This window comes from Camellia sinensis, chromosome 4 (assembly GCF_055761805.1).
Source record: "Camellia sinensis isolate YWXY chromosome 4, ASM5576180v1, whole genome shotgun sequence".
Classification (NCBI taxonomy): domain Eukaryota; kingdom Viridiplantae; phylum Streptophyta; class Magnoliopsida; order Ericales; family Theaceae; genus Camellia; species Camellia sinensis.
The window spans coordinates 88,633,357-88,658,659 of NC_138964.1; positions in this window are offsets into that span (position 1 = coordinate 88,633,357).

Genomic DNA, 25,303 nt, shown 5'->3' on the forward strand with positions numbered 1-25,303 from the left:
AAATTTTCTAAATAATTTACTGAGGATTTACTAGGAAGAGCGGACCCAAGAGGCCTGCAAAAGTACTGGTTACCTCAAAATTATGCTCGAGCGCGAATTAGGGAGCTCTAGCGGAAGGCTCGTCTACAAAAGCTCCCCGCTCGAGCGTGAAATATCCCGCTAGAGCGAACAGCCAACTCTGCAAAAAGTGCTGGGAGCACGAAATTTACGCTCGAGCGTAGTTTATCCCGCTCGAGCGGGCCTCAAAATTCTGGAAAACCCAGAATGTGTTCTTGAGCTCAAATTCGGTTTCCAACCAACATATCTTGCATGCAATGACTCAAATCTCAAATATAATTATACTAACATGATGTAAACCCCAAATCACAACCCAATGGAGCTCAATTCACAAATAATTCACATGCATGCCCCAATCTCCCATTAAACTCATTCTAACATAAGAAATTTATACATTCAAGTTCATATCTTCATAAATTGTACATGCATATGATGAATTTCCACATTCTCAACTTAGACAACACAAATGGTGATCAAGACATGAGTTTCAACCAAAACTCTACATGAATCATGTATTTTAAGCTTATACATGCTATTTCAAAACATTTCCTTACAAGCATGCATATATCAAGCTTTAATCCAACAAAACCAACCCAATTTCATTTCAATCTTACTTTTGATCACCCAATTGGCTTGAACACACAAAATTACAAACTATAATCCAAGAATTACTCACCTAGAAGCTTTGATTCACACAATCTATAACAATTCTTGGATTATCTTCAAGGTTCCCAAGCTTTAAGCTACAATTTGCACAATTCTCTCCTCTCTCCTCTCTCCCTCTCTACAGCCGACTCTCCTCCTTCTCTCAAGGTTTGATCAGCCAAAATGAATACATAGGAGAGAATGGGAAGTGTAGTGACCTTACCAAACAATTCCCACTAACTCATGATAATAATAGTAAATAATTGGGCACTAATTTACCAACTTAATCAACTTAATCTGGTCCAAATCAATTTTTCAATTAAATTTCACCGTAGGCTCTAAAAGTTATGCCAATCACAATGGCGTAATCAATTTTGGGTTCTGTGGCCGATAAAGCCCTCAATTTAATTTCCAAAGCAAGTTATTCAAACAGATATTCCTACGGAGAACAGATAAAACTTCAAAATCATATATATTCGCATAACGGCACACAAAATCATATCAAAACATATAATCACATTGGCATTTGGGACCAATTAGCATAATACAGAACAGGGGTGTCACAGTCTTCCCCCCTTTAGGAAGTTTGGTCCTCCAAACTTAATTTACCTTCGTCGGGAAACAAATGTGGGTAGCGTAGTCGCGTTTCCTCCTCTTTTTCCCACGTAGCATCCGTCCCATAGTGTTCCTTCCATTCTACTTTCACCATTGGGATGGACGTGTTTCTCAATTCTTTCACTTGTCGGTCAACAATTCTTTCCAGCCATTCAGCGTATTCCATATTCTCATCAATAGCTACCTGATGATAATCAATCACATGTAACGGGTCTCGGAGGTAACCCCTCAACATCGACACATGAAGCACGTTATGGATTTGCTCGAATCCCGGTGGCAAAGCAACTCTATAAGCAACTGGACCAAGCCTCTCCAAAATTTGAAACGGCCCAATGTAACGGGGCGACAACTTGCCCTTTTTCCCAAATCTAACTTGGCCTTTCATCGGAGAAACACGGATGAACACATGGTCGCCGACCTCATACTCAAGAGGTCTTCTCCGAACGTCTGCATAATTCTTCTGTCGGTCTTGAGCTGTTTTGAGCCTTTGCTGAATAGTTTTGATCTTTTCAGAGGTGTCTTGTGCAATTTCAGGCCCAAGCAAAGCTCTGTCCCCGACCTCTGTCCAACAAATAGGTGATCTACACCTCCTACCATACAAAGCCTCGTATGGTGCCATACCGATGCTGGAGTGGAAGCTATTATTATAAGCAAATTCTGCATGTGGCAAGTAATCTTCCCAACTCCCCTGAAAATCCAAAGCACACATGCGAAGCATATCTTCCAAAGTCTGTATCGTTCGTTCTGACTGCCCATCTGTCTGTGGGTGGAATGCAGTGCTGAACCTTAGTTCTGTTCCCATAGCTTCCTACAAACTCTTCCACAATCTAGATACAAATTTCAGATCTCTATCCGACACAATGGATACCGGAACTCCGTGTAAACGGACAATTTCATCAACATAAATAGTAGCCAACCTGTAAGCAGTAAATGTAGTTTTGACAGGCAGAAAATGTGCAGATTTAGTCAGTCTATCAACTACAACCCAAACAGAATCCATGCCTCGGGAAGTCCGAGGTAGGCCAACATCGAAATCCATAGTCACGTGTTCCCACTTCCATTCAGGAATAGGGAGAGGTTGAAGTAGACCGCCTGGTTTCTGATGTTCATCCTTAACTTGCTGACACTGAAGGCACTTGGACACATATTCTGCAATCTCTTTCTTCATTTTAGGCCACCAATAGGTTTGTTTCAAATCCCGATACATTTTATTGTTACCTGGATGCATAGCAAATACGGATCTGTGGGCTTCATCCAAAACCCTCTTCTTTAGTTTCGGGATATCAGGGACACATATTCTGTTCCGGAATTTCAACACTTCAATCTCAATACTAAATTCTGCTTTTGGACTTGTCTCAAATTCATCCATTACCTTTCTGAGGAACTCATCCTCTTTCTGTTTCTGCTTGGTCTCATCAACAATTGCCGGCTCAGCTATAATAGCGGCTATCAATCCGCCCTGTTCACATACTACCACTTCAATTTCAGACTTTTCAAAGTCTTGCAAAATCTCCCTTTGTTCAGTAAGCAAACAAGCCATACTCCCTGTTGATTTTCTGCTCAAGGCATCCGCCACTGTATTAGCTTTCCCGGGATGATACTGAATCTCTAGATCGTAGTCTTTTATCAGTTCTAGCCATCTTCTCTGATGCATATTCAACTCTTTCTGCGTGAAGAAGTATTTCAGGCTCTTATGATCCGTGTAGACTTCACATTTTGCTCCATACAGATAATGCCGCCAAATTTTCAAGGCAAAAACAACTGCGGCCAATTCTAAGTCATGTGTTGGATAGTTCTTCTCGTGTGGCCTCAACTGCCTGGAGGCGTAAGCAATAACTTTTCCGTTTTGCATTAACACACAACCCAAACCTTTATAAGATGCATCACTGAAAATCACAAAATTTTCCATACCTGAAGGTAGTGTCAAAATTGGTGCCGTGGTCAATCTTGTTTTCAATTCATGAAAGGCTGATTCTCTTTCACTATTCCACTCAAATGGTTGTCCTTTACGTGTCAATTAGGTAAGAGGCACAGCTAATTTCGAAAAGTCCTTCACAAACCTACTGTAGTACCCAGCCAAACCCATAAAACTGCGAACTTCTGTTACATTAGTCGGTGTAGGCCAATTCACAATTGCTTCTATTTTCTGCGGGTCCACTAAAATTCCTTCCTTGTTGATCACATGCCCTAAGAAAACAACCTCATCCAACCAAAACTCACATTTCTTTAATTTAGCAAATAGTTTTCTTTCCCGAAGTATTTGTAGAACAGTCCTCAAATGATGTTCATGTTCAAGTCTATCTTTAGAGTATATCAAAATATCATCGATGAAGACAACAACAAACTCATCAAGGTAGGTTTTAAAAATTCTATTCATTAAGTCCATAAATGCTGCCGGAGCATTAGTCACTCCAAATGGCATAACAAGAAACTCAAAATGACCATACCTCGTTCTGAATGCGGTTTTCTCAACATCCTCTGCTTTAACCTTCAGCTGATGATACCCGGATCTCAAATCAATCTTAGAAAACACCTATGATCCCTGCAACTGGTCAAATAAGTCATCAATACGAGGTAAGGGATATTTGTTCTTTATCGTTACCTTTTTCAATTCCCGGTAATCAATGCACAGGTGCAAAGTACCATCCTTCTTCTTTACAAATAACACTGGTGCACCCCAAGGCGAATTGCTAGGCCGGATAAACCCTTTATCAAGAAGGTCTTGCAACTGTTCCTTTAATTCTTTCATTTCGGCAGTAGCCATTCTGTAGGGAGTTTTAGAAATAGGCTGGGTGCCTGGCACAGTCTCAATAGTAAACTCTATCTCCCTGTCTACCAATTCCCCTGGTAATTCATTCGGAAACACATCCGGAAATTCTCTAACAATAGGAATATTATTCAATTCAACACTCTCATATTGTTCAGACAACACATAGCACAAATAACCCTGGCACCCTTTCCTGATCAGTTTACATGCTTTCATTGCAGATATCAAATAAGGTGGAGGCACTACCCCATTGCCCACAAACACAATCGCTTTCTGTTCTGGTGGTTTAAATACAACCCTTTTTGCCACACAGTCTATGGTGGCACAATATTTGGTCAACCAATCCATGCCCAAAATTACATCGAAATGTCTAAAGTTCAAGGGCAACAAATCTACATATAGGGTAGCATCCTCAATATGCATGTCACAAAACCGATATACATATTCACATAACACAGATTCCCCCGATGGAGCAGACACACATAACAAATATGGCAATAACTCTAGGGGTCTATTCAGTCTAGATGCAAATGTACATGTCACAAATGAGTGTGTTGATCCAGAATCAATTAATACAAAGGCATCCTGGTTACATATTGAAATAGTACCTGAGACAATGGCATTGGCATTCCGTGTATCGCCCGGAACGAGTGTAAAAACTCTCCCCTGTCTCACTGTATCCCCAGTAGTAGCGGATCTCAAAGTATTTCCCGGCTTTGGGATCGATGTAGTGGAGCTAGCAGCTATCTTTCCACCATTCTGATTACAATCTCGGGCTATATGCCCTTGTTTCCCACACTTAAAACAGGCTCCTGATGCATGGTAACAGACTCCACGGTGCCTTTTGCTACAAATGGTGCACATGGGAGCTGTGTCTCGGGAAGAACTCGAAGTATTTGAGGAGCCCGTGTTTTGCTTTTTCAGAAATTTCATCTTCGAAAAGAAGCCTTGTCTTTTGTTGCCTTTCCATTCTATTGTTGGCTTAGCTTGTCTAGCTATATTAGCCTCTGATATGATGGCCCGATCAAGCACCCCGATGTAGGTCTCCAACTTTAGGACATTCACTCTCTCTAGGATGTCACTTCGGAGCCCACCTTCAAAATGCCTTGCCTTCTTATAATCAGTGTCAATTACGTGCGGTGCAAACCTGGCCAACTCAGTAAATTTGGCCTCATACTCAGCTACAGTCATACTGTCTTGCTTGAGTTCCATGAACTCTGCCACTTTCCTATCCCGGACACACTGCGGAAAGTACTTGTCATAGAATATTTCTATGAACTTTACCCAGTCAACATCCTTATGATTCTCTCGCATCAACATCCACCATCTTCTCGCTTCGTCTTCTAGCATAAAAGTGGCTAGAAGCACTTTCTGAGTCTCTGAACAGGGGAACACTTCAAATAATTTCTCAATGCCGAGGACCCATGCTTCGGCTTTCAACGGATCTAATCCCCCGTGGAACTGTGGTGGTTTCATTTTCTTGAATTCCTTGGTGAGAGCTATAATCCGGTCATCATTTTGATTATCTGGCACGGGTAGTGCCGGAGGTGGAGGTGGCGGATGTGGTTGCTGCCACTATTGTTGCCACTCCTGTTGTTGTCTCAAAGCTTCTGCCATTTCCTGTATCAGTCTTTCCATTCTGTCCAGTCTGGTAGTAGAAGATTCCTCTATCTCATCACCTCTAGCTCTCACCATCTGATTAAACTTGCATTATATTTCATACAAAAGGTACACAAGTACGCATACACTAAGAAGCACATATTTCTAGATAATTTGCAATGCGAGTAGTTCACAACTTACACATATAATTATTCATAACAAAACATTTAAGCATATAATCAATGCTTCCAAACTCGTACTTATCACATGAATGCATCCTAGATCATATCTAGACGCTTATTGCTCTTTTTGGACAAGTGTGTAGGTTATTAACTCGTGCTCTGATACCACTCTGTCATGACCCGAACCCGCCCCTATGGGTTAAGGACATAACCGGCCAGTAATCTTGAGATTACCTACGGCCTCAGACCAAAACAGACATAACTCGTCAGAGTAAAGGGGCCAAACGGAAGCAATAATTAAAAACTTTGTCCATAGAGCCGTGCTTATATGCACATCAAACAAACCATACACGTATATGTTAATAACCCACAACAAAATACAGTACCATAAAATCCTTTACAGACAGGATCATCCAAACTGAGTCAACCCATATCAAAACTATATACAGGTATACATAAAGTCCTTGCCAACAAGACAACTATGAATGCATAACAAAATGGCAAGGATGGGTCTCGTGCGTGAGACACAGGGCTGACTCTCCAAAACTCATGTTGTTCCTGGCAGACTTCACTGGGGCTGGGTTTGAACTTCTCTTGGCTCACCTACAACCACATGAATGAGCGTGAGCAATAGCCCAGTGAATAATATCAAATACAGAAATTACATAACAATGTAGAACAACATGTTCCAAACGGCCTTTGGCCCAATTCACATTTCTACTTAACATATATATATACTTATACAAAATTTAGATCAAGTGACTGTAGTTCCACATACTGGCCTTTGGCCCATTCAGGTTTCCATTCTTGTCAAAACGGCCTTCAGCCCATTCATTTATGTCAAAACGGCCTTCGGCCCATCCATTTATGTCAAAACGGCCTTCGGCCCATTCATTTCTGTCAAAATGGTCTTTAGCCCATTCATTTACATCAAAACGGCCTTCGGCCCACTCATTCATGACAGAACGACCTTCGGTCCATTCATTCCTATCAAAACGACCTTTGGTCCATTCATTGATTCCTGTCAGACTTTTGTCCACAATCCCAATTAACAACTCATAAAGTTTATAAGGGAATAACAATTGGACATTGACAAGCTTTCAAATATTGATGTTACTCACAGTGATCAGCATGCGGATTTGCCTTGGAGCTTGACCCTACACATTACATGAACACAAGAGGGTCACTATCAGTTCAATCCGTTCTTTAATTCACATATTCCTCTTTAGGCTTTATTTGTCACGACCCGAACCCGCCCCCATGGGTTAAGGACGTAACCAGCCAGTAATCCTAAGATTACCTACGGCCTCAAACCAAAACAGACTTAACTTGTCAGAGTAAAGGGGCCAAAAGGGAAGCAAAATTTAAAACTTTGTCCATAGAGCTGTGCTTACATGGCACATCAAAACAAACCATACATATGTACGTTAATAACTCACAACAGAAACATAGCGACATAGGTTCTGTACAGACAGGATCATCTAAACTGAGTCAACCCATATCACAACTACATACCGATATACACAAGATCCTTGCCAACAAGACAAAATGGAAATACATAACAAAATGGCAAGGTTGAGTCTCGTGCGTGAGACACAAGGCTGACTCTCCAAACTCATGTTATTCCTGGCAGACTTCACTGGGGCTGGGTTTGGACTTCTCTTGGCTCACCTACAAAGACATGAATGAGCGTGAGCGATAGCCCAGTGAATAATATCAAATATGACAGTTACATCACAATATGTAGAACAACATGCTCCAAACGGCCTTGGGCCCAATTCATACTTCAAATTAGCAAATATATATGACTATACGAAATGCAAATCAAGTAACTGTAGTTCCAACATTCTGGCCTTTGGCCCATTTGGGTTTCCATTCATGGCAAAACGGCCTTCGGCCCATTCACTTATGTCGAAACGGCCTTCGGCCCATTTATTTTTGTCAAAATGGCCTTCGGCCCATTCATTTATGTCAAAACGGCCTTTGGCCCACTCGTTCAGGTCAAAACGGCTTTCGGCCTACTCATTCATGTCAAGACGGCTTTCGGCCTACTCATTCATGTCAAAACGGCCTTCGGCCCACTCACATGTGTCAAAACGACCTTTGGTCCATTCATTTACATCAAAACGACCTTTGGTCCATTCATTCATTTCAAAACGGCCTTTGGTCCATTCATTCATTTCAAAACGACCTTTGGTCCATTCATTCATTTCAAAACGGCCTTTGGTCCATTCATTCATTTCAAAACGGCCTTTGGTCCATTCATTCATTTCAAAACGACCTTTGGTCCATTCATGCATTCATATCAGACTTACTTCCACAATCCCAATTAGCAATTCATAAAGCTTAAAAGGGAGTAAACAATTGGACATTCGCAAGCATTCAAATATTGATATTACTCATAGTGATCGGCTTGTGGATTCGCCCTGGAGCTTGACCCTACACATTCTATGCACACAAAAGGGTCATTAACAATTCAATTCGTCCCTTAATTCACATATTCCTCTTTAGGCTTTATTCTTATCTCATTAACTCATTTATAATGTTTAACACACGCCTAAGAGTGATTACAATGGAAGAGAACGGAAAACGAAACACAGAACGCATGAACAAAATTCCAGAAATTAGGGTCCCCGCTCGAGCGTGTACTTACCCGCTCGAGCGGACCCTTAAGGCCTGCAAAAGTACTGGTTGCATGAAAAATGCGCTCGAACGTGGAATAGAGCGCTCGAGCTGAAGGCCCGTCTTACAAACTCCACGCTCGAGCGTGAGGTATCCCGCTCGAGCGGACATCCAACTCTGCAAAAGTGCTGGGAGCACGATTTTCCCGCTCGAGCGTCAATTACCCCGCTCGAGCGGACATCAAAATTCTGGGTTTCCCAGATTGAGTTCTTGAGCTTCATCTCGACATTCAAAGGCTGTAAATGCATGATTTCGGTCCAAACTTCACATAATCATGTATTAACATGATACAAACATAGAATTATAACATATTGAAGCTCAATTTCACAATTTATCTACATGCATGGCTCATTTTCCACCAACTCATTACCAATGTAACCATTTCATGCATTCAAGGCTTCTACTTCCATGGATTGTACATGCATGTGACATATAACCTTCATCCTCATCTCATATGATGAAAAGATGGTCAAATACATGGATTTCAACCAAAATTGCAACATGAGTCATGTAATTCAAGCTCAAATATGCAAATTCAAAACAATACATACATGCATGCATATATAGTCTTCAAATTCATCAAAACCAACTCCTTTCATGGTCTAGATCACAAATTAATCTTCAATTCACGAAATCACAACTCAAATTCGTGAGTTAGGGGTTGGTTACTCACCTAGGAGCTTTAATCTTCCAAACTCTAGTCAATTCTTGACTTAAATCTTCAAATTCCCAAGCTAAAGCCAAAAATTGCTCAAGTCTCTTCCTTTCTCTCTCTATAGCCGGCCTCTCTCTCACTCTCAATTGTCTAACTCAGATTTTGAGTTTTTGAGAGAGCTAAAGGAGAGTGCAATGCAAATATACAACAAGCCCCACTAACAAATATTTTAATATAAAATAATGGGGTACTTAATTTATCAATTTAATCAGTTTAAATTGACCAGAATCAATTTTCAATTAAATTTCACCATAGGCTCTAAAAAATTATGCCAACCACAATGGCGTAATCAATTTCGAGTTCTGTGGCCGATAAGGCCCTCAATTTAATTCCAAAGCAGATTATTCAAACAGATATTCCTACGGTGGATAAATAGAACTTCAAACCACATATTTTCACATAGTGGAACACAAAATCATATCAAAATACATAATCACATCATGTTAAGGACCAATTAACATATTACGGAACAGGGGTATTACATTATTCCTATCTCATTAACTCATTTACGATGTTTAACACATGCCTAAGAGTGTTTACAAGTGAAACAGAACGAAAAACGAAACACAGAACGCATGAACAAAATTTCAGAAAACAGGGTCCCCGCTCGAGCGTGGACTTCCTCGCTCGAGCGGACCCAAGAGGCCTGCAAAAGTACTGGTTACCTCAAAATTACGCTCGAGCGCGAATTAGGGAGCTCGAGCGAAAGGCTTGTCTACAAAAGCTCCCCGCTCGAGCGTGAAATATCCCGCTCGAGCGAACAGCCAACTCTGCAAAAAGTGCTGGGAGCACGAAATTTACGCTCGAGCGTAGTTTATCCCGCTCGAGCGGGCCTCAAAATTCTGGAAAACCTAGAATGTGTTCTTGAGCTCAAATTCGGTTTCCAACCAACATATCTTGCATGCAATGACTCAAATCTCAAATATAATTATACTAATATGATGTAAACCCCAAATCACAACCCAATGGAGCTCAATTCACAAATAATTCACATGCATGCCCCAATCTCCCATTAAACTCATTCTAACATAAGAAATTTATACATTCAAGTTCATATCTTCATAAATTGTACATGCATGTGATGAATTGCCACATTCTCAACTTAGACAACACAAATGGTGATCAAGACATGAGTTTCAACCAAAACTCTACATGAATCATGTATTTTAAGCTTATACATGCTATTTCAAAACATTTCCTTACATGCATGCATATATCAAGCTTTAATCCAACAAAACCAACCCAATTTCATTTCAATCTTACTTTTGATCACCCAATTAGCTTGAACACACAAAATTACAAACTATAATCCAAGAATTACTCACCTAGAAGCTTTGATTCACACAATCTATAACAATTCTTGGATTATCTTCAAGGTTCCCAAGCTTTAAGCTACAATTTGCACAATTCTCTCCTCTCTCCCTCTCTATAGCTGACTCTCCTCCTTCTCTCAAGGTTTGATCAGCCAAAATGAATACATAGGAGAGAATGGGAAGTGTAGTGACCTTACCCAACAATTCCCACTAACTCATGATAATAATAGTAAATAATTGGGCACCAATTTACCAACTTAATCAACTTAATCTGGTCCAAATCAATTTTTCAATTAAATTTCACCGTAGGCTCTAAAAATTATGCCAATCACAATGGCGTAATCAATTTCGGGTTCTGTGGCCGATAAGGCCCTCAATTTAATTTCCAAAGCAGGTTATTCAAACAGATATTCCTACGGTGAACAGATAAAACTTCAAAATCATATATATTCGCATAATGGCACACAAAATCATATCAAAACATATAATCACATTGGCATTTGGGACCAATTAGCATAATACAAAACAGGGGTGTCACACAAGTGCTCAAGTTTGAAGGAAGATTGTGTGTGGCCGACGTCCCAGATTTGAAAAGAAAAATTTTGCAGAAGGCTCATGGTTCTAAGTTTGCTGTCCACCCCGGGAACACCAAGATGTATCAGGATGTGAAGCAGACGTTTTGGTGGCCGAACATGAAGGGAGAGATAGCCGAGTTCGTGTCGTAGTGCCTGTATTGTTAACAAGTGAAAGAAGAACATCAAAGGCCAGCAGGACTTCTTTAACCTTTGCCAATTCCTGAGTGGAAATGGGAGCACATCTCCATGGACTTTGTGGTTGGTTTGCCGAAGACACAAAAGGGTATGGATTCGATTTGGGTTATCGTGGATAGGCTAACTAAGTCAGCGCACTTCTTGCCTGTTAAGACCACCTTCAACGCCGATAAGCTTGCTCTATTGTATGTGAATGAGATTGTTAGACTTCATGGAGTGCCGATGTCAATTGTGTCAGACCGAGATCCGAAGTTGGTTTCCAGATTTTGGCAGAGTCTACAAAGAGCTTTAGGAGCCGAATTGAAATTCAGCACAGCTTTCCATCCCCAGACTGATGGACAAACAGAGAGGACGATTCAGACACTTGAAGATATGCTTAGACTATGTGTATTGGACCTCCAAGGAAGTTGGGGAGTGCATTTGCCTTTGGTGGAATTTACCGTCAACAACAGCTATCAAGCTAGCATTGGCATGGCGCCATATGAGGCACTGTATGGAAGAAAGTGCAGGTCGCCGATATGTTGGACCGAGGTAGGAGACAAAGCTCTGCTTGGTCCCGAGTTAATTCAAGTAACAAGCGAGAAGATTAAGCTCGTTCAACAAAGGATCAAAACCGCACAGAGTTGATAGAAGAGTTATGCCGACCAACGAAGAAGGGAATTAGAATTTGAAGTCGGGGACCACGTGTTCCTCAAAATTTCGCCGATGAAAGGAGTTACAAGATTTGGGAAGAAGGGTAAATTAGCACCCCGTTACATCGGGCCTTTTGAAATTCTTGAAAAGATTAACCTCGCTGCCTACAGACTTGCCTTGCCGCCAGGATTGAGCCAAGTCCATAATGTATTTCATGTTTCGATGCTGAGGAAGTATATTCGGGATCCGCTACATGTGATCGACTATTTCGGAATTGAAATTAATGAAGATTTAGGCTACGAAGAGAAGCCAATACAGATTATCGATAGACAAGTGAAGCAGTTGAGAAGCAAGTCGATACCAATGGTGAAAGTTGAATGGAAGGAGCATTACGGAGAGGATGCTACATCGGAAATGGAAGAGAAAATGAAAGTTCGACATCCAGAATTGTTTTTAGAACGAGGTAACTCAAGTTTGGAGACCAAACTTCTTTAAGGGGGGGTAGGATGTAACAACCCTCATTTTGACCTAGTCATACTTGCATACAGTTGTGGATGATCTTGTGTTAATATGTGCACTTGCAAATCTTGTCTTGTTTTGCTTGAATAATTGCTTGCACGCTTTGTTCTTGTCTGGTGTGTTGCCAGGGTCATCTTAAGCCTAGGTACCTTTGAAACCTTTGTCACTTAGAACTATCTTAGAACCCCGTTGGTTGACCTCCATCTTCGCCCTGGCATATTGGCCGAGATGTCACCATCTAGGCCGAGGTGCACGTTGCCTAGGCCGAGATGTACATCATCTGGGCCGAGATGTTAATATCTAGGCGTTCTAGATCCTTGATCCTTGCATGAGTGATTTTGTTCCTGGAATGGTATGACCTAGACCGAGGTGTGGCACACCTAGGCCAGGGTGTGGCACAGTTTAGTCAAGTGTTGTCCTTCCAAGCCGATGTCCTTACCCCTTGATTGCCGGAGTCTTGTTGTTAGCCGATGTCGTTACTTGCCGGTGTGTCCGTGCCGCCTAGCTTGCTGAGTACGTTTTGTCTTGGTCTTGTCTTGTCAAGTCAGTCACCTTTTTGAGTTGAGCGAATCAGCCGATGCCACGTGTCCCGACAGAGGGATTAAGTCAGTGTTTGTTGTGTGAGGCATTTCATTTTTGTATCAATCTTGCCTTTTTAGAGAGAGGAGCTCTAGTGAGAAGGAGGAGGAGTTTGAGCTAGAGAAGGTGACTTCCAAGCTTGATCGTTAGAGCTTGAGCCGTTAGATTCGAGTTTTGAGGTTAGAATCTTAACCTATTCTTGTTGTTCTTCTTCATCATCTAGCTGCATTGCACGATCAAACCTGTTTTGCACACCATTCATCGATTTAAAGTTGGTTTTAGAAAGAGAAAACGATTTTCATGTGTTTTTGAAGAAAAGCCTCGTTTGATCCGAAAGTTTGCATCGAAGCTCATGCATTTGTGTTTGTTTTGATAAGATCATTGAGTGTGGGTACCCAGGTCCACGTTTTTGTAGTTATAGCATGAAATCTCAGCTTTCGTATAGCAAGTTTTGATCTTGCATTCATCTTCCTCATGTTCATGTTCTTCAAGTTCTTCATGCTCATGTCCTTCATGTTTATCAGAGGGAAACCCAGGTTTTCCCCGACTTCACTTTTGAATGTGGCCATCGAGGCTACACCTCGGCAAGGAGGTGTGGGACCTCGGCCTAGACTTGGTGATTGCCCAACGTGTTTTCCAGTATAAGAAACTGTGTTTTGATTCGATTTGACTTAGTTTTTGAAGAATGCCGAGGTCATTTGCATGTGTGCTAGATTTGTTTTGAGTAGTGTGTTCAAAAGACTTTGCCATATGTTTGTCAGGACTTGGACTTGCCCTGACCCCGACGTTTGAAGAACAAGGTGAGTGGTATTGTTAATAAAGCTATGTTATACGTTTTGATAAAGACCTTGCTTTGTCTTGTTTTGAAAGTGTTTGTAAAGCATGAATGATTGTCCCTGTTTTGTATAGCAAGTATGAGTTTGTCTTGATGACCTCTTCGGAAAGTTCCTCGTGCTGGAGGACTCTAAACTTTCGCAGCACATCTTGTTTGAAAGTCCCTTGTGCTGGAGGACTCTAAACTTTCGCAACACATCTTGTTTTGAAAGTCCCTTGTGTTGGAGGACTCTAAACTTTCGCAGCACCCTTGATTTGTACTCTAGTGTTAAAGGGCTACGGGCCTTTGTAACACAGGTCCCTCGTGCTGGAGGACTCTAAACTTTCGCAGCACATCTTGTCTTGTAAGTCCCTTGTGCTAGAGGACTCTAAACTTTCGTAGCACCCTTGTTTGAGATGCCTATCTAGCTTTGTTTTGTTTTGCCACGGACGGTTACTGCATGGTTATGTTTGCCGAAATGTTATTATTTGTAATATATGATGCTAGTAAGCATCCCTTGAAACTTTGAAGATCTGCTAGATGGACAAGGTCCATTCCTTGTTATATATATAGAGTTTTGTCTTGTAATGTTTGAAAGGACTTCGGCTATTATTCATGCAAACCCCTTTATTATTTATACCATTCACTGAGTATCCAAGCTCACCCTCTCTATATATATGTAGGTGATGAACAAGAAGGCGGCGACGCCTAGGTGTGATTTCTGGAGCTTGTTTTGGGTTTGATTATGTCGGCTTAACCTGCATATTATGTCGGCAGTCTTGAAAATCATGCTTCTCGACTTATAATATTTGTACTTCGAACACATCGGCTGAGAAGCCTTTTGATCAAGATATATGTTTTTGTATGATTGTTATGTCGGCAAAGAAGATGTCGGCAACCTGGCAGACTGTATTCTTATACCTGTAATTCGTATAATTTGTTTATGTCGGCTTGAGGAGCCTTTGCTAATACGAAAAATGTAACTTGCATTCTGCTTTGTTTGTAATTAAGTTATAACCCATATGTAAATGGTTGCTATCTCATTTGACTTAAGCACAGTTCTTATGGACCACTTGTATTTTAAATTTTGTTTCCGCACTTGTGAGCCCCATATGTTTATACTCTGAATATGTGTGTGAATCTTGCAAGCTGGCCTTCGGTAATCTCGGATTACTGGCCATCACGGCACCAAACTACCAGGGGCTGTTTGGGGTCGTGACAAATTTACTGATTAATTTATTTACCAATTTACTGGGTAATGTTCTGAGTAATTTGCTGAGAATTCAATGAGTAATTTATTGAGATTTTATTGAGTAATTTACCGTGATATTATGAAAAATTTACTTCGAATTTTCTAAATAATTACTGAGGATTTACTAGGAATTTACTGAGTAATTAATTGAGAATTTACTGAATAATTTATTGAGAATTTCTTGGGAATTTAATTGGAAATTTACTGAGAATTTCCTAAATAATTTACTGAGAATTTACTGGGAATTTAATGGGAATTTTCTAAGTAATTTACTTCATAATTTACTGAGAATTTTCTAGAAATTTACTGAGTAATTTAATGAGAATTTACTTTGTAATTTATCGAGTAATTTACTGAGTGATTTACTTTGAATTTATTGATTAATTTATTTACCAATTTACTGGGTAGTGTTCTGAGTAATTTACTGAGTTTTCAATGAGTAATTTACTCAAATTTTATTGAGTAATTTACCGTGAAATTATGAAAAATTTACGTCGAATTTTCTAAATAATTTACTGAGGATTTATTAGGAATTTACTGAGTAATTAATTGAGAATTTATTGAATAATTTATTCAAAATTTCATGGGAATTTAATTAGTAATTTACTGAGAATTTATTGAGAATTTTTTATGTAATTTACTTTATAATTTACTGAGAATTTTCTCGGAATTTACTAAGTAATTTAATAAGAATTTACTAAGTAATTTACCGAGTAATTTATTGGGAATTTACTGAGTAATTTACTCAGAATTTACTGAGTAATTTGCTTACCTATTTACTGGGTAATGTTCTGAGTAATTTACTGAGAATTCACTGAGTAATTTACTGAGATTTTATTGAGTAATTTACCGTGAAATTACGATAAATTTACTTCAAATTTTCTAAATAATTTACTGAAGATTTACTAGGAATTTACTGAGTAATTAATTGAGAATTTACTGAATAATTTACTAAGAATTTACTGGGAATTTATTGAGAATTTTCTAACTAATTTACTTTACAATTTACTGAGAATTTTTTTGGGAATATACTGAGTAATTTAATGAGAATTTACTGAGTAATTTACCGAGTAATTTACTGGAAATTTACTGAGTGATTTACTCAGAATTTATTAAGTAATTTACTTTGCAATTTACTAGGTAATGTTCTGAGTAATTTGCTGACAATTCAATGAGTAATTTACTGAGATTTTATTTAGTAATTTACCGTGAAATTATGAAAAATTTACTTCAAATTTTCTAAATAATTACTGAGGATTTACTATGAATTTACTCAGTAATTAATTGAGAATTTACTGAATAATTTATTGAGAATTTCTTGGGAATTTAATTAGTAACTTACTGAGAATTTACTAAGTAATTTACTGGGAATTTTCTGGGAATTTATTGAGAATTTTCTAAGTAATTTACTTTATAATTTACTGAGAATTTTCTCAGAATTTACTGAGTAATTTAATGAGAATTTACTTACTAATTTACTGAGTAATTTATTGGGAATTCACTAAGTGATTTACTTCGAATTTACTGATTAATTTATTTACCAGTTTACTGGGTAATATTCTGAGTAATTTACTGAGAATTCAATGTGTAATTTACTCAGATTTTATTGAGTAATTTACCGTGAAATTATGAAAAATTTACTTCGAATTTTCTAAATAATTTACTGAGGATTTACTAAGAATTTACTCAGTAATTAATTTAGAATTTACTGAATAATTTATTAAGAATTTCTTTGGAATTTAATTAGTAATTTACTGAGAATTTACTGGGAATTTATTGAGAATTTTCTAAGTAATTTACTTTATAATTTACTGAGAATTTTCTGGGAACTTACTGAGTAATTTCATGAGAATTTACTTAGTAATTTACCGAGTAATTTACTGGGAATTTACTGAGTGATTTACTTCGAATTTACTGATTAATTTATTTACCAATTTACTGGGTAATGTTCTCAGTAATTTACTGAGAATTCAATGAGTAATTTACTCAGATTTTATTGAGTAATTTACCGTGAAATTATGAAAAATTCATTTCGAATTTTCTAAATAATTTACTGAGGATTTACTAGGAATTTACTGAGTAATTAATTGAGAATTTACTGAATAATTTATTCAGAATTTCTTGGGAATTTAATTAGTAATTTACTGAGAATTTATTGGGAATTTATTGAGAATTTTTTATGTAATTTAAATTTTAATTTACTGAGAATTTTCATGGAATTTACTGAGTAATTTAATGAGAATTTACTGGGAATTTACTGAGTGATTTACTTAGAATTTACTGAGTAATTTACTTACCTTTTTACTAGGTAATGTTCTGAGTAATTTACTGAGATTTTATTGAGTACTTTACAGTGAAATTACGAAAAATTTACTTCAAATTTTCTAAATAATTTACAGAGGATTTACGAGGAATTTACTGAGTAATTAATTGAGAATTTACTGAATAATTTACTGAGAATTTTCTGGGAATATACTGAGTAATTTAATGAGAATTTACTGAGTGATTTAATCAGAATTTACTAAGTAATATACTTTGCTATTTACTGTGTAATGTTCTGAGTAATTTGCTGAGAATTCAATGAGTAATTTACTAAGATTTTATTGAGTAATTTACCGTGAAATTATGAAAAATTTACTTCGAATTTTTTAAATAATTACCGAGGATTTACTAGGAATTTACTGAGTAATTAATTGAGAATTTACTGAATAATTTATTGAGAATTTCTTGGGAATTTAATTAGTAATTTACTGAGAATTTCCTAAGTAATTTACTGAGAATTTACTGGGAATTTATTGAGAATTTTCTAGGTAATTTACTTCATAATTTATTGAGAATTTTCGGAGTAATTTAATGAGAATTTACCAAGTAATTTACTGGGAATTTACTGAGTGATTTACTTCGAATTTACTGATTAATTTATTTACCAATTTACTGGGTAATGTTCTAAGTAATTTACTGAGAAATTAATGAGTAATTTACTCAGATTTTATTGAGTAATTTACCGTGAAATTATGAAAAATTTATGTCGAATTTTCTAAATAATTTACAGAGGATTTACTAGGAATTTACTGAGTAATTAATTGAGAATTTACTGAATAATTTATTGAGAATTTCTTGGTAATTTAATTTGTAATTTACTGAGAATTTACTGGGAATTTATTGTGAATTTTCTAAGTAATTTACTTTATAATTTACTGAGAATTTTCTGTGAATTTACAGAGTAATTTAATGAGAATTTACTGAGTAATTTACCGAGTAATTTACTGGGAATTTACTGAGTGATTTACTTCGAATTTACTGAGTAATTTACTTACCTATTTACTGGGTAATGTTCTAAGTAATTTACTGAAAATTCAATGAGTAATTTACTGGGATTTTATTGAGTAATCTATCGTGAAATTGCAAAAAATTTACTTTGAATTTTCTAAATAATTTACTGATGATTTACTAGGAATTTACTCAGTAATTAATTGAGAATTTACTGAATAATTTACTGAGAATTTACAGGGAATTTATTGAGAATTTTCTAACTAATTTACTTTATAATTTACTGAGTAATTTACCAAGTAATTTACTGGAAATTTACTGAGTGATTTACTCAAAATGTACTAAGTAATTTACTTTGTAATTTACTGGGTAATGTTCTGAGTAATTTGCTGAGAATTCAATGAGTAATTTACTGAGATTTTATTGAGTAATTTGCCGAGAAATTATGAAAAATTTTACTTCGAATTTTCTAAATAATTACTGAGGATTTACCAGGAATTTACTCAGTAATTAGTTGAGAATTTACTGAATAATTTATTGAGAATTTCTTGGGAATTTAATTAGTAATTTACCGAGAATTTACTAAGTAATTTATTGAGAATTTACTGGAAATTTATTGGGAATTTTCTAAGTAATTTACTTTATAATTTACTGAGAATTTTATGGGAATTTACTGAGTAATTTAATGAGAATTTACTTAGTAATTTAACGAGTAATTTACTGGGAATTTACTGAGTGATTTACTTCGAATTTACTGATTAATTTATTTACGAACTTACTGGGTAATGTTCTGAGTAATTTACTGAGAATTCAATGAGTAATTACTCAGATCTTATTGAGTAATTTACCGTGAAATTATGAAAAATTTACTTCGCATTTTCTAAATAATTTACTGAGGATTTACTAGGAATTTACTGAATAATTTATTGAGAATTTCTTCGGAATTCAATTAGTAAATTTACTGAGAATTTACTGGGAATTTATTAAGAATTTTCTAAGTAATTTATTTTATAATTTACTGAGAATTTTTTGAAAATTTACTGAGTAATTTAATGAGAATTTACTGAGTAATTTACCGAGTAATTTACTGGGAATTTATTGAGTGATTTACTTACCTATTTACTGGGTAATGTTCTGAGTAATTTACCGAGTAATTTACTGAGAATTTACTGAGTGATTTACTTCGAATTTACTGATTAATTTATTTACGAACTTACTAGGTAATGTTCTGAGTAATTTACTGAGAATTCAATGAGTAATTTACTCAAATTTTATTGAGTAATTTACCGTGAAATTAGGAAAAATTTACTTCGAATGTTCTAAATAATTTACTGAGGATTTACTAGGAATTTACTGAGTAATTAATTGAGAATTTACTGAATAATTTACTGGGAATTTATTGAGAATTTTCTAACTAATTTACTTTTTAATTTATTGAGAATTTTCTGGGAATATACTTAGTAATTTAATGAGAATTTACTTAGTAATTTACCGAGTAATTTATTGGGAATTTACACAGTGATTTATGCAGAATTTATTAAGTAATTTACTTTGCAATTTACTGGGTAATGCTCTGAGTAATTTGCTGAGAATTCAATGAGTAATTCACTGAGATTTTATTGAGTAATTTACCGTGAAATTATGAAAAATTTACTTCGAATTTTCTAAATAATTACTGAGGATTTACTATGAATTTACTCAGTAATTAATTGAGAATTTACTAATTAATTTATTGAGAATTTCTTGGGAATTTAATTAGTAATTTACTGAGAATTTACTATGTAATTTACTGAGAATTTATTGGGAATTTTCTAAGTAATTTACTTTATAATTTACTTAGAATTTTCTGGGAATTTACTGAGTAATTTAATGAGAATTTCCTTAGTAATTTACTGGAAATTTACTAAGTGATTTACTTCGAATTTACGGATTAATTTATTTACCAATTTACTGGGTAATATTCTGAGTAATTTATCGAGAATTCAATGAGTAATTTACTCAGATTTTATTGAGTAATTTACCGTGAAATTATGAAAAATTTACTTCGAATTTTCTAAATAATTTACTGAGGATTTACTAGGAATTTACTGAATAATTTATTGAGAATTTCTTGGGAATTTAATTAGTAATTTATTGAGAATTTACTGGGAATTTATTGAGAATTTTCTAAGTAATTTATTTTATAATTTATTGAGAATTTTCTGGAAATTTACTGAGTAATTTAATGAGAATTTACTGAGTAATTTATCGAGTAATTTACTGGGAATTTACTGAGTGATTTACTCAAAATTTACTGAGTGATTTACTTACCTATTTACTGGGTAATGTTCTGAGTAATTTACTGAGAATTCAATGAGTAATTTACAGAGATTTTATTGAGTAATTTATCGTGAAATTACGAAAAATTTACTTCAAATTTTGTAAATAATTTACTGAGGATTTACTCGGAATTTACTGAGTAATTAATTGAGAATTTACTTAATTTACTGAGAATTTTCTAGGAATTTATTGTGAATTTTCTAACAAATTTACTTTATAATTTATTGAGAATTTTCTAGGAATATACTGAGTAATTTGCCGAGTAATTTACTGAAAATTTACTGAGTGATTTACTCAGAATTTACTAAGTAATTTACTTAGCAATTTACTGGGTAATGTTCTGAGTAACTTGCTGAGAATTCAATGAGTAATTTCTTGAGATTTTATTGAGTAATTTACCGTGATATTATGAAAAATTTACTTCGAATTTTGTAAATAATTACTGAGGATTTACTAGGAATTTACTGAGTAATTAATTGAGAATTTACTGAATAATTTATTGAGAACTTCTTGGGAATTTAATTGGAAATTTACTGAGAATTTCCTAAGTAATTGTCACGACCCGAACCCGCCCCTATGGGTTAGGGACATGACCGGCCAGTAATCCTGTGATTACCTACGGCCTCAGACCGAAACAGACGTAACTCGTCAGAGTAAAGGGGCCAAACGGAAGCAAAAATTTAAAACTTTGTCCATAGAGCCGTGCTTATATGCACATCAAACAAACCATACTCAGATACGTTAATAACCGACATCAAAAATACAGTTTCACAAAATACATTACAGACAGGATCATCCAAACGAGTCAACCTATAACAGACTATGTACAGACATACACTAGGCCCTTGCCAACAAGACAAAACATAAGTACACAATAAAAGGGCAAGGATGGTCTCATGCGTGAGGCACAAGGCTGACTCTCCCAAAACTCATGTTGTCCCTAGCAGACTTCACTGGGGCTGGGTTTGTGCTTCTCTTGGCTCACCTACAAGCACATGAATGAGTGTGAGCGATAGCCCAGTGAATAATATCAAGTATGACAGTTACATAACAATATGTAGAACAACATGCTCCAAACGGCCTTGGGCCCAATTCATACTTCTAATTAGCAAATATATACGACTATACGAAATGCAAATCAAGTAACTGTAGTTCTAACATTCTGGCCTTTGGCCCATTTGGGTTTCCATTCATGGAAAAACGGCCTTCAGCCCATTCACTTATGTCAAAACAGCCTTCGGCCCATTCATTTCTGTCAAAATGGCCTTCGACCCATTCATTTATGTCAAAACGGCCTTTGGCCCACTCGTTCATGTCAAACCGGCCTTAGGCCTACTCATTCATGTCGAAACGGCCTTCGGCCCACTCACATGTGTCAAAACGACCTTTGGTCCATTCATTCACATCAAAATGACCTTCGGTCCATTCATTTATATCAAAACGACCTTTGGTCCATTCATTCATTCCTGTCAGACTTTTGTCCACAATCCCAATTAACAACTCATAAAGTTTATAAGGAAATAACAATTGGACATTGACAAGCTTTCGAATATTGATATTACTCACAGTGATCGGCTTGTGGATTTGCCCTGGAGCTTGACCCTACACGTTTCATGAACACAAAAGGGTCATTAACAATTCAATCTGTTCTTTAATTCACATATTCCTCTTTAGGCTTTATTATTATCTCATTAACTCATTTACAATGCTTGACATATGCCTAAGAATGCTTGCAAGTGAAAGAGAACGGAAAACAGAACACAAAATGCAAGAACAGGATTTCAGAAAATAGGGTCCCCGCTCGAGCGTGGACTTCACCGCTCGAGCGGACCCTTAGGTCTGCAAAAGTACTGGTTGCCTTCAATTCCAGCTCGAGCGTGAACTCGGCCGCTCGAGCGTACTGCCCGTCTACATAGCTCCCCGCTCGAGCGTCAAATTCCCCCGCTCGAGCGGGAACCATGTCTGCAAAAAGTGCTGGGAGCTCGATTTATCCGCTCGAGCGGCACTTCCCCCGCTCGAGCGAAATCCAAAATTCTGGAAATTCCAGGTCGTGTTCTTGAGTTTCATTTCAATTTCCCAACTACCATTCTTGCATGCAAAGGCCCAAATCTCAAATATACTCATACTAACATGGTTCCCTTGCAAGATTATAGCATTATGAAGTTCAATTTCTTGATTTACCTACATGCATGTCCCAAAACATGATCAACCCATCACCAATATAACAAATTCATGCATTCAAGCTCATATCTTTAATTATTCAACATGCAAGGCCATCTTGACTTCATTTCCATTTCAAAGATGCAAATGGTGCCAAAACTCAACAAAACCAAGCTTGCATGCATGATCTAACTTCAATTCTTGCTTAATTGACATGATACATGCTAGATTTTGCAACTTATGGCAATTCAAAAGTAATCTTATGGATGCATGATCATACCCCATCAAAACCAATTTAAAATCATGCTCTTGATCACAAAAATACTTGGACATGCACAAAATTTCAATTATAATCCAAGAATCACTCACCTAGGTGCTTGATTCTCACAATCTATGATCAAATCTTGAATTAGACTTCCAATCTCCAAGTTTCAAGACCAAAGTTGCACAATCCCTCTTTTTCCCTCCCTATAGTCGGCTCTCCCTCTCAATTGAGTTCAAGAACCAGCCAAAATAAGCTAAGGGAGAGAAATAAGGTGTAGTGCTTAAATATATCAAGTCCCACTAAGTCAATATAATAATATAAAATAATGGGGTACTTAATTTACCATTTCAATCAGTTTAAATTGACCAGGATAAATTTTCAATTAAATTTCACCGTAGGCTCTAAAAATTATGCCAATCACAGTGGCATAATCAATTTCGAGTTCTGTGGCCGATAATGCCCTCAATTTAATTCCCGAAGCGGATTATTCAAACAGATAATCCTACGGTGAACAGATACGAATTCAAAATCACATATCATCACATAGTGGCACACAAAATCATGCTAAACACATAACCATAAACAATTTTAGGACCAATTTAGCATAATACAGAACAGGGGTATTACAGTCTTCCCTCCTTTAGGAAGTTTGGTCCTCCAAACTTAATTTACCTTCGTTGGGAAACAAATGTGGATAGCGTAGACGCATTTCCTCCTCTTTTTCCCACGTAGCATCTGTCCCATAGTGTTCCTTCCATTCCACTTTCACCATTGGAATGGATTTGTTTCTCAATTCTTTCACTTGTCGGTCAACAATTCTTTCTGGCCATTCAGCATATTCCATATTTTCATCAATAGCAACCCGGTGATAATTAATCACATGCAACGGGTCTCGGAGGTAACCCCTCAGCATTGACACATGAAACACATTGTGGATTTGCTCAATTCCCGGTGGCAAAGCCACCCTATAAGTAACTGGACCAAGCCTCTCCAAAATTTGAAACGGCCCAATATAACGGGGCGACAACTTGCCCTTTTTCCCGAACCTGACTTGGCCTTTCATCGGAGAAACGCGGATGAACACATGGTCGCCGACCTCATACTCAAGAGGTCTTCTCCGAACGTCTGCATAATTCTTCTGTCGGTCTTGAGCTGTTTTGAGCCTTTGCCGAATAGTTTTGATCTTTTCAGAGGTGTCTTGTACAATTTCAGGCCCAAGCAAAGCTCTATCCCCGACCTCCGACCAACAAATAGGTGATCTACACCTCCTACCATACAAAGCCTCGTATGGTGCCATACCGATGCTGGAGTGGAAGCTGTTATTATAGGCAAATTCTGCAAGCGGCAAATAGTCTTCCCAACTCCCCTGAAAATCCAAAGCACACATGCGAAATATATCTTCCAAAGTTTGTATCGTTCTTTCTGACTGCCCATCTATCTGTGGGTGGAATGCAATGCTGAACCTTAGTTCTGTTCCCATAGCTTCCTGCAAACTCTTCCACAATCTAGATACAAATTTCGGATCTCTATCCGACACAATAGACACTGGGACCCCGTGTAAACGGACAATCTCATCAACATAAATGGTAGCCAATCTATAAGCAGTAAACGTAGTTTTGACAGGCAGAAAATGTGCGGATTTAGTCAGTCTATCAACTACAACCCAAACAGAATCCATACCTCGGGAAGTCCGGGGTAGGCCAACGACAAAATCCATAGTCACATGTTCCCACTTCCATTCAGGAATAGGGAGAGGTTGAAGTAGACCGCCTGGTTTCTGATGTTCAGCCTTAACTTGCTGACACTGAAGACACTTGGACACATATTCTGCAATTTCTTTCTTCATTTTAGGCCACCAATAGGTTTGTTTCAAATCCCGATACATTTTATTGTTACCCGGATGCATAGCAAATACGGATCTGTGGGCTTCATCCAAAACCCTCTTCTTTAGCTCCGGAATATCAGGGACACATATTCTGCTCCGGAATTTCAACACTTCATTCTCAATACTAAATTCTGCTTTTGGACTTGTCTCAAATTCATTCATTACCTTTCTGAGGAACTCATCCTCCTTCTGTTTCTGTTTGATTTCATCAACAATTACCGGCTCGGCCGTGATAGCGGCTATCAATCCGCCCTGGTCACAT